This window comes from Lepidochelys kempii, chromosome 2, assembly GCF_965140285.1.
Source record: "Lepidochelys kempii isolate rLepKem1 chromosome 2, rLepKem1.hap1, whole genome shotgun sequence".
NCBI classification, from domain to species: Eukaryota; Metazoa; Chordata; order Testudines; family Cheloniidae; genus Lepidochelys; species Lepidochelys kempii.
Window position 1 is genome coordinate 210,560,350 of NC_136381.1, and position 11,487 is coordinate 210,571,836.

The window sequence follows — 11,487 nt, forward strand, 5'->3', positions numbered from 1 at the left end:
GAATTACCTTTTACCCTAAAGCATGAGGGTTCTTTCCTTCCTTCATTTTTTTTTTTTTTTTTTTTTTTAGTTAACCTCCTAATTAAGGTGCTGTCTAGGCTAGACTTATTGATGTATACATATGTCTAGCCACTCTTTAAATCCCAGGGTAACATTTGCTTTAGGAATGCAAAGGCTACCCCTGCATGCAGATGCCATCCAGCTGAAAGCTGTCTGGTGCATCCATCTCCCCATCTAATCTCCTGCCTGTAAGCCTTGCATGAACAATAAAACAGAACAGAAGTAAGAAAACAGAGGTTAACACTGGACAAAGCATAAACGCCCAAGTGGCCTTGTAAATAACATGTAGTTAGTAGATAAAGAAATAGTAAGAAGAGTTAATGTGTGATAAACTTGCAGCTGCAGCTTTGCTTACTAGCATACTTTGTAGCTTGTGGACAGTTCATTATCTGTAGAGAGATTGGTACCAAAATTAGTAGACCAATCATAAAGTGACAGTAACCAATAGTATTAAGTAAAAGAGTGTATAAAAGCTAACTTATGATTATGTACATTGAAGGTGCGGTATACCCTGTACCCACCTGCTACACTTGAGCCTAATCAACTCAAGTGTAGTTTGATTGTATGCCAATACTGAAACCTCAGTGATGAGTCCAGAGTTGAGCTGATTTCTTGGATTCGAGAGAGCTGGATAAAGTATTATCCCAGAACTGGAGAGGTGTTCTGGGTAAGCCGAATGGAAAAGATCTCTGAGGAAATCATAACATTGCCACTCTCACTTATTCAGACCTAAAATGAAGATGAAAAATGTGATGGCTTTAATTTGCACTTAATTATAAATTATTGTTCATGCTTTTTACCCCTTTGTGATAAAGTAGTAAGGAGAGTGGCTCGTTTTGGCCTTTCAAATATCTGAAGAACTGTATGAGCTGGGGACAGAGCTTCTGCCAGTGTCAATGGAGTTATGACAGTTCACACCAGCTGAGGATCTGACCACCTGACCTGTGATATATAAATGAATCATTTTGAATAATTTGCCTTTCCAAGCTGTGTACTTCTAAGTATTTTTTCCAAAAGGCCATGCAAGCACATGTAATATATAACATTTTCCCAGATTAAGCTCAGTCTCAATATGCTAGTTCATATGGCCATCTCATGCGAAAAACTTTGCTTTAGGAGCCAACACAGCATTTTACAGGAAGCAATGGAAAGCACATGTGACCCTAGCCGCTGCTGTCTTTTTATGCAAGCTATTGAAATCAGATTACCAGTGTAGTATTTTTTTACTTTACAACACCCCCCCCCATTTTGTACTGCTATCTAATGGATCGAAACCAAAATAGCATCTAAAAACAAGTACTGTCCCAGTGCCTCTAACTACTGTTTTTTAATCTTTAAACAGATAGAGGATACATTGCTGGATAGTGTCCTATAAGGTAATTGTGCTCATTGCACTGGCAAAACAGGCTATGCCAAGATTAAAGATCTCTAAAATTATTGGTTGTACTCTCTTGAAAGTGCCTGTTCTTTTTTTTAAAAAAAATTGCTTACACTAGCTAGCTTACTCATACGTGGATTGTAGGTGGTTGGTGGTTGTGTAAAAATGGATGAAGATAGCCTAGATAAGTTTTGTTGCACAGGAAGCAAAAACTCTGACAGCATTTAAAAACAAAGTTACCGATTTTTAGCTAAATTTTCTATTTTTAATGAAATTGTCAGAATTTCAATCTATCTATAATTTCTAGCTATCAGTTACACTGCATTTAATCCCGATAGTTTATTAAAGGTGACCTGTAATGGGGGAAAATGTCTGCTGTTCTTTTTGATGTATAAAATAGGCCTGAACTGTTTTATTAGCTAGCTTGATTTTATAATACATGGATTACCACGTCTTGACTGCTGTGTGTATTGAATAACTAGTGGAACAAAGACAGCACAATAAAGTGAAATCTAAGCTGCTGCGAAGGGAAAAAAATTAATCAGGCTGTTTAAAACTCTTTGGATATTTTTGTTAACATCTATTTAACTCAGTCCCGACAAACATTTAGGAGAAAAGTATTTTGTGATATTTTGAGGCTTTCAAACCTCTGCCCTTTCTGTTGAAGCTTGGAAAAGGTCCCACTCAGATTCTCCACGAAGATCTGCAGCCAAAAAAAAAAAAAAGAGGGTGGGGAGGGGGGGAAGAGAGAGCTTGATATTCCTCAAGTTATAATAACAAACAATGTTTTTCCTGGGAGTCAAGGGGGTGGCAAGGAAATCTTCAGATTCTCCTTCAAACACGATAAAGACACAAAAGAGGGCACATGCATTTTTTTCTCCTTTGCAGGTCACCTTTGCAGACCATGTTTCATTAGCATGCTGGTAAGGGCCTGATCCAAAGCCTACGAAATCAATGGGATTTGGCTCAGGCTCAACGAGAACAATCAATTTCAGGTATTAAAGCTCAATGCATGTATTAATTCAAATAGTTTGTTCAAGGTTTTAATATGTTAAAGGTTGCTTTAAATTCTATTAATATAACTATCAGATGTGTGTACTTGATAAGATAATCATAGTGAAATTTTTAAAAGATATTGAATTACTTTAACCTTTTCTTATTGCATTCTAGTCGCCTCTGGAAGGAAATCCTATTATCAACATTAAATAAAAATGGATTATATAGATTTTTATTACTGTCCTTGAGTTAGCTCATAAAAGCAAAAGGTATTTCCTGCAATTATTAAAGATGTGTATTTTTAATTAAAGTGCTGTTTATAATTTAAAATTGTGTTTAGATATGTCAGTTGTTCTGTTTAAATAGATTCTATACACTTAAGTCAAGCAAGAATTCTGTTCATTTGAAGAGGAACTTTGCTAGCATACGGGGTACAGATCAGACCTAATATTGGATACTCAGATATCTCAGTGATGGAGGTCGTATGGGAAACAAGGTAGATTATGAATAAGGCTACGTTTTAGTCACAAGTATTTTTAGTAAAAGTCAGGGACAGGTCACTGGCAGTAAACAAAAATTCATGGCCTGTGACTTGTCCATGACTTTTACTATATGCCCCTGACTAAAACTTGGGTGGGTGCTGGGGAGTGGCCCAGGACCCCTGCCTGTGCTGGAGGGGGTGGAGCCAGCAAACTCCCTACCTCGTTCTGTGCTCTCCCCCTAACCCCCAGCAGCAGCAGACTTTGGGTGTGGGAGAGGGCTGGGGGTTGGGGCACTGGATGGGGTGAGGTGGGCTCTGGGTGGTGCTTACCTGGGGGATTCCCCAGAAGCGGCGACATCCCCCTCACTTAGCTCCTAGGTGGAGGTGTGGCCAGGCAGCTCTGCCTTCTGCCTCCGCCTAGAGCGCTGACTTCGCAGCTTCCATTGGCTGGGAACAGTGGCCAATGGGAGCTGCAGGTGCGGTGCCTGCAGGTGGAGGCAGCATGCAGAGCTGCCTGGCCATGCCCCCGCCTAGGAGCTGAGTGAGGGGGATGTCACTGCTTCCAGGGAGCCATCCATGGAAGCACTGCCCAGAGCCCGCCTCACTCCATCCCGTGCCCCAGCCTCCTGCCCCCTCCCACACCCAAACTCAGCTGCTGGGGTGGGGGTTGCGGTGACCCGAGACAGGGCTGGATTAAGGTTATGAGGGGCCTAAGTATGAATTACATATTGAAAAAAAAAGTATGAAGTCATCAAACATTTCTCTACATACATATTATTTATTTATATAAAATTAACAAGTTTATTCTACTCTTACTACACTCAATTCTTCAAACAGATACTTCTGAGTAAGAGGTAGCTTGAGGGATGCTACACTATCCTTCTCTTAGGCCTCCTTCCTCCTAGGTAGTGGAGTGCTCTTCTTCATGAGGGTGAACACCGCAACATTCCCCATCCCGCTTACCTCTTTCAACCTTGTGCTTCTGCCCTCAACCCTCCACATGGCACAGTGCAAAGCCAAGCCTGCAGGTGTTTTCCCCAAACTATGGACTCTGTCTACAGCACACCACATACCCTATCTCACTCTGACTGCAGCCAGCTTTTATTATGTAAAAGAAAACCACTCAGGTGTAAAATCCATGGAAGTAGAAGAAGTAGTAGTGGGAAAGTTACATTGGGTGGCAGTGTATTTTAGGCTGTCTTGCCCTGAAAGCTGCCTCCCAGTGTTGCACTGGCTGAGGACAATGAATTACTGTTTTCACACTGAACCCAAATATTATTTGTGGGATGATACCCCCATTTGTGTAGTTAATCTCCAATTATTCACCACATCAGGCCGTTCTATCACCAAGCTCTTCCACAATTAGAATAAAATCATAGGACTAGAAGGGACCTTGAGCGGTCATCTAGTCCGGTTCCCTGCACTCATGGCAGGACTAAGTATTATCTATTCTAGAATGTGTTAAGCATGAGTTCTGTGTGCCCCAGCCCCCTACACTTTGCATTTGTTTGTTTTAAGCTTTTTGTAAGAAAAAGATAACAGCTAGAAATGACACAGATCTTTAAATGGTTGCCCAGACATAATATTTAGCACTTCTGTCCTATGTTAGCTCTTCAAAATCACTGTACAAACATTAAACAAACAAGCTAAAGCCTTTCAGCTTTTGAATGACTAGGAGTTGACAAAACAGAGCTATTCCCTGTTGTGTTCTCTGCCCCCCTGAACAAAAAGACTTCAGTGAAAATCTGCATCTTAAAAGAACCATTAAGGATCTTTCAAAAGAACAGTCCAACCTAGGCTGCTGTTGTGACACCCTTGCTTGTTACATCAGGCCTGTTTGTTTGTTTAAAGCTGGTGTAGAAAGAAAGGAGAGCTTCCTGTTTCATTTGCATGTGTAAATCAAGCAGACCTTGTTTAATTTTTTTCCTTAAAGTGCTCAAAGTTTAGGGGAGGAAAGTGAATGAGATTCTGCTTATACCAGATGTGGAAAAGCAGAAGGGACCAAAATCTATTTTTGTGCAAAAATCTGTTCTCCTTGAAGTCAATAAGGCTACACAGGTGTAACTGTCAGTCGGAATTGGCCTGTGTTCTCATTCCCTTCTTGAATCACATTCCATGCTTATCCAACATTTTCCATTTGGGAAAGAAGTTAGTTTGAGTTGGGGCAGAAAAATGAGGGATAACTTCAGGTTTATTTAGCTTTAAGTTTTTGGAATGAACCTCTAAAGAAATCAGATGTGAGGTACTTTTATGATGGATTGAACTGCTAGAGAACCAGCAAATGGACAGAACCTGCCTTTAGCTTATTCAGCCACTCTTTCTATCATAGCCTGCTAAGAAGCGGATTTAAAATCCTTGAGGGAGAAGGGAGAGAGCAACCTACAACACTGTGTATTGAGCTTCCTCCAGTGCTTTTGCAAACCCTTAAAAGTACAAAGATGCGTTCACCTGTGGAACTAGACTGAGCATAAGGAAAGAACTTGGTTGCCTGGGCATCCCAGTACAGAAAAAATACATCCAAGAAAAAAATTGGATTTCTTTGATTTTTAGTACAGTTCAACATAGTGCTGAACACACTGCATCATAAATCTGAAATTTGTTCCTTATACATGGGAGAGGCAGTAGTTCTGGCTGGAGCTGGGTAGTGTGTGTGCAGGTTCTGTGCAAGCTTCCCACCCTACTGCTCTGGTACTGCCTCTCCCCGTCCCCGTCCTCCCCCATAGGCACTCGCCAGTTGTCCAGAAACGGGACCAGGCACACATAGAAGATGACAGGGATGGGCACTGGGACCCAGGAGCTGCCTGCCAGCCTCAGCCAAGGAGAGGGCAGAGGGAGCGTCTTCTCTCCCTGACAGCTAAGCAGAGCTCCGGAGGAATCAGGGGTGGGGAGGACACACACAATGCCTGCTCAAACTACACCCACGGCTGACGCGAGTTCCCGTGGTAACCGGATTTTTAGTGTCTGGTCACCAGTGGTAACTGGATACCTGGCAGTGTGTTCCTGCAGTCTGGGGGAGAGGCAGACGGGAGGGAGCGGAAGCAACAGGCTGCTGGCTGAGCTCCTTCCAAGCCACAGGCGGCTGCTTTGCCTTTCTGGCTGGCAGGAGCACTCCAGCAGGGCTGTGTGAGCAAGCTCGCCCTCCCCTCACCCAGCCCTGACCGAACCGCCTGCCTGACTAGTAGGGCCTAAAAAATAGGAGGGCTATAGCCTTATTAGCCTAATGGTTAATCCGGTGCCTGAGCTGCCCCCAGACATTGTAAAGTCATGGAAAGTCACAGAACCTGTGAATTCTGTGACAAACTCTCAGCCTAAATTATGAATAACAAACTCCTCATTTTAACAACATGTTCTCTTTGCAGGGGGACTCCAGAATATTGGTAGTAACTGTAACTGCCGAACTATTTTTTTTTTTTACATTGGCTAGATTTGAAGCTGATAGTGTCCTTTTAAAAATAACCAAATTCAAGCCATAGCAAAAATCATCCAGTAATGCCCATTCCTGTTGCACTTGAGATGTTGCAAATCTTTGAGGTTATTCTTTCACTCTTCCCTCTCCTCCTCCACACAATACTTTCCCTCCCAAAACTTCTTGTTCCATTTTCTAGTTACTGTGGGACTTTTTAGAAGTCCATCCCCTGACAAACTCAAAAAGCCTTTACCTAAAAACATTTTTAAAACAATGATGCAACTGGAGGGCAAATACTTTCATGTAGCAATCAGTTCCCTGACTTAAAAATGCCTTATCACTGTCAGAGTGTTCTCTCTTTAGCATCATCTTGTTTGTTATTCACAGAGGCTAGAGAATGACAATTACAATAAGTGTGTGTTGAAATAATGAAACTGAATGTGCATTTTTAAATACAATTTTTGATTTTCAAGCGCTCCAATTCTATATCCTTATTATATCAAGGCACATGTAGGCCATAGTTGTGTAATATTTTGTGTGCAATTTTGAAATGTAGTCAACACATATAAAAGCAAATCAATTGCAGTGCTTTATTTACCCAGTTATTTTTAAAGTGCATTATGTCAATACACTATACCAAGAGTGGGATTGGTATAAACACTAACTAGGTTAATAGCAAAGTTGTCTTTAGGCCTACAGGGTAGTCAAGGTTTGTCTGTACTTTTCTAGCTCATAGCAAAAACACAGCTGAAAATAAATGTGCTCTACTTAATCCTGTACAATCTATATACCAGCTGTTATAGCAATTTTTTCTTCAGATCCAGAAGTTCCATTTGCTAGTCTTGTAAGCAAATAATTTACAACTAGGTATTCTAACAGAAAAATCTTTTAAAACACTGTAAAACAACATAAATATGTCATGCTTTCACTAGCAGAAGGGCAAATAATAATTTTAAAAGGTTTAATTTAAAAACAAAAATACTTAAATATCTTATGGATGTCAGTCTGGCCTCAGGTAAATCCTTTAACCCATCAGACTTGGGCATATCATTGTAAAGAGGTATGCAATCAGATCATGGTTTTCATCCTTGACCAGAAATTCCATTCACAATACCATACATTTACAATATTTAATAAGGTGTTGCATTTAAAGGTAAGTAAATTCTAGTGAGATATACCTTCACTGGAAGCAGCAGTTGAATATTAAACAACTATTTTCATCTTCATGACTGAATCTGGAGGGTGGGGAGAGAGAAAGTTGAGTTTTGCATTAGAACACTTTGTGCAGGAATTTATTAGTTAATAATCAATTAGACAGCAGCTTTTCTCATAAGATCACTGTGAAATATTGCTGAGTACTGGCTTACCTCAGACAGGTGTTTCTCTCACTGGTTTCAGTGACTGTAAAGAATAGCTTCATTCTCTTAATGGATTTAAATGCAAACCGTGCTTAACTGTCAGCTTCATTTTTTATACCTAGCTAGTTTAATTTGGGCTCTCATATTTTATTAAATAGGCAGCCAAACATTCTGCTTATTTTTCCTCTTCCCTGATCGCATCAGTAACTTTTTATTAGGCATTTCACAGTACCTCTTTTTCAAGTGTGCAATAGCAAATGTGACTATCAGCATCCAGTGGGCACCAAACACAATTTCATAAGCAAAAATATTTAACACGGAGTTAAGGTTGTAGTAACTCAGCACTGTCTGTGCTCCTCGTACCCTTTCAGAATGTGATAATTCCCAAAACATCTGAAAAACCAAGAAATGCAGCACTAATGTCCTCTTATAAGACATGTAGCATTACATGAGAAAAACAAGAAATGCATCATTAAGTTGACATTTCCCACACAACACGAGTTCTGCCCATTTTGATCCCTACCTAAGAAGTCTCTGGGGAGATCACAGCACCTCAGCCATCACTTAGCCATTTTGAGAAGTGTGATCTCTGCAAACCAGCAACACATATTCCACAGCTCATGGTGCAGCAGACTGACAGAGCCAGAAGAGTACCCAGAAGTCACCTACTACAGAAGAGGCCCAACAAAGAAAGTAACAGAATGCCACTAGCCGTCACCTTCAGCCCCCAACTAAAACCTCTCCAGCGCATCATCAAGGATCTACAACCTATCCTGAAGGACGATCCCTCACTCTCACAGATCTTGGGAGACAGGCTTAGAGACAGTCTCCCAACCTGAAGCAAATACTCACCAGCAACCACACACCACACAACAGAACCACTAACCCAGGAACTTATCCTTGCAACAAAGCCCGTTGCCAACTGTGTCCACATATCTATTCAGGGGACATCATCATAGAACCTAATCACATCAGCCACACTATCAGAGGCTTGTTCACCTGCACATCTACCAATGTCATATATGCCATCATGTGCCAGTAATGCCCCTCTGCCATGTACATTGGCCAAACCGGACAGTATCTAGGTAAAAGAATAAATAGACACAAATCAGACGTCAAGAATTATAACATTCCAAAACCAGTCGGAGAACACTTCAATCTCCCTGGTCACTCAATTACAGACCTAAAATTGTCAAAACTACAGCAAAAAAAACTTCAAAAACAGACTCCAATAAGAAACTGCTGAATTGGAATTAATTTGCAAACTGGACACCATTAAATGAGGCTTGAATAAAGACTGGGAGTGGATGCGTCATTACACAAAGTAAAACTATTTCCCCATGCTTATTTTTTTCCCCTGCTGTTACTCACACCCTCTTGTCAACTGTTGGAAATGGGCCATCCTGATTATCACTACAAAAGATAGTTTTTTTTGTTTTTTTCCTCCTGCTGATAATAGCTCACCTTAACTGATCACTCTCATTATAGTGGGTATGGCAACACCCATTTTTTCATGTTCTCTGTGTCTGTATGTGTGTATATATATATATATACACACATACAGACACAGAGAACATGAAAAAATGGGTGTTGCCATACCCACTATAATGAGAGTATATCTTCCTACTGTATTTTCCACTGAATGCATCTGATGAAGTGGGTTTTAGCCCACGAAAGCTTATGCTCAAATAAATTTGTTAGTCTCTAAGGTGCCACAAGTACTCCTCATTCTTTTTGCACGATACTTGTCACTCATTGCAAAGTCAGTTTGCTTTCCTTAAAAACAGAGAGAAAAAATAACCAAATAAAGTTAAGTAAACGTAGCTACTCCCCAGACTAATATATCACTAAAAGGGATAGAGCTTTAAGTTATAAATATGAAATAATACCTACAGAATGGCTGCAAAGTTCTGTCTCTGACCCTCTTCTTTGGGCAAAGCTGCCTCATAATGAATCCTCATGGTATTTGTTTCGCTGGCAGTTGCAGCCACAGTTTCTGGTTAGTCCAGCTCCCTTTCTCCTTAGTATGTGACGGTCTTTTTTTGAATCCACACCTACCACTCTTTCTTATGGGCTAGGTTAGACCAGTTTCTAAAATACGTTTTTACCATTATCTCACACCAGTTCAAATCTGTTTGGAAGGTGGCTCATCATTCTCTCTCCTGTCCTCAGGGCTGTTATCTCAATAACAAACTGTGCAGCCGCTTGTCTGTCTGGCATGCGAGGTATAACAGTAGCCATATATGGGAAGATGTAACTGCTGGACGAAGTAGATATTTTTACATTAGGCACTCCCTGTTTTTTCCAGTTTGCACAACCTTACCAGCACAAGTTATTCCTACAGAACACTCTTTACAACTCAAATGTCTTACTAGGTCAGTTTCTCATTGTTATCCTAATCAATGAGATCAAAGACAGGCGCTAAAGGATAAGAAAAAACACCCCATTGTAAAGCAGTATATTATACAGCTTATAATACAGTGTTAGAACTTGAGTCTTGATAGAGATAGAAAGCAACTTTTCCCCTTTCCTCTAATTTACAGCTATCTCTTCACCTCCCCCATGATCAATTTAAAATATCTGCCTAAATTTAGATGATTAGCTATTCAAACTAGGCTTTCTCTTATTTGTCTGAAAAGTGTGTGTGCCATCGGGGTGCTGGAACTAGGGATGATGGGGGTATGGCAGCACCCCCGGGCTTGAAGTTGTTTCCATCATATTCAGGGTTTACAGTTTTGTTCAATGACTTTCAGTGCCCCGCACTATAAAAATTGTTTGAACGCCACTGTGTGCTGCACTATAAATAACAATTCTTTGCCACACACCCCCAGCAAGCTAAATGAGAGGTGTGTATTACACTCCAGCTTGGTGCGGCTAGTTTGTGACTTGATAGGCGTGTGACGCAAGCCTCACAGCAGCTTTTAGTTAGATTATACACAAGTGGAGGTGATAAGATACAGTGGGCAAGTCTCTTGGCTGGGAAGCTCATTCTTTGAATTCAAATGGGTGAGTGAAAACAGAGGGAAGCAGCTGCTGCACATGTGGCACTCTCTTGTGCATACCCTCCCCCACAAGCATTAAAACCCACAGTTAAGATATTGCATAAAACTTGCTACAGTGAAAACAAATTCTGTCTCAGAGGGAACAACAGCTCTTCCTCCTACTGGATCAACTGCTGGATTGTATTTGCTTTTTTAGATTCGTAAGACCTCTCCAGCGCATCATCTGGATTGCATTTGCTTTTTTAGATTCCAAATACACTAACATTACAACAGTGTTGAGGGCACCCAGTTGAGAATCCAATTTCAATATAGCTGTGCCCCATTTTATCATGTCATTTTAGCATGGCTAGGATACTGTTTCATTTGCAAGGAGTGAAGCTGAATGCAGATTAAGATGAACAAGTAGAATTTTATTAAACGCTCTGCACTGCTCTGTGGGACTGCATTGCTTCCAGCTTAACTCCCTGCAATCCCTGTTTTTCTGAGGGAAAAATCTCTGACAACTGTGTACTGGGTGCATACACCTAAAGTAGAATGGACATGTACAATCACTCAAAGAAGAATGTTAACTGATATTGTTGGTGATTTTATATAAGTGATTGAAAATGTTTAGGATAAGGTTTTTATATTGTTTCCCCTCACCCATATGGACTTTGGTATTTTTCAGTATGGAGTCGAATTTCCATTTTGTCCCCAAAGGTGGAAAATTAAGGTGCGAAAGCTGTGGCACGAGGGCTGGTTCAAACCAGTTGCAACTGACTTGTAACTGCCATCCCCTCAGAACTTTCCCGCCACTCACTCCTTAT

The 11,487-nt window shown here is 40.8% G+C and overlaps 1 long non-coding RNA gene and 1 other non-coding gene across 4 annotated transcripts in view; both read right to left on the minus strand.

Annotated features, from left to right (window-relative positions):
• Positions 1-9,916, minus strand: part of LOC140907544 (uncharacterized) — a 42,413-nt gene extending 32,497 nt beyond the window's left edge. Inside the window, exons 1-3 of one of the 3 annotated variants that reach the window (XR_013635393.1) lie at positions 9,573-9,916; positions 7,500-7,556; positions 582-2,141 (exon numbers count right to left, since the gene is read on the minus strand). This is a non-coding gene — a long non-coding RNA (uncharacterized LOC140907544). The remainder of the gene's footprint in view (positions 1-581; positions 2,142-7,499; positions 7,557-9,572) is intronic. The other 2 variants (XR_013635394.1, XR_013635395.1) reach the window with 2 other exon arrangements.
• Positions 7,328-7,416, minus strand: LOC140908005 (small nucleolar RNA SNORD93). The gene has a single exon (XR_012157716.1). It is a non-coding gene; the product is annotated as a small nucleolar RNA SNORD93 (small nucleolar RNA).
• Positions 9,917-11,487: the final 1,571 nt, after the last annotated feature.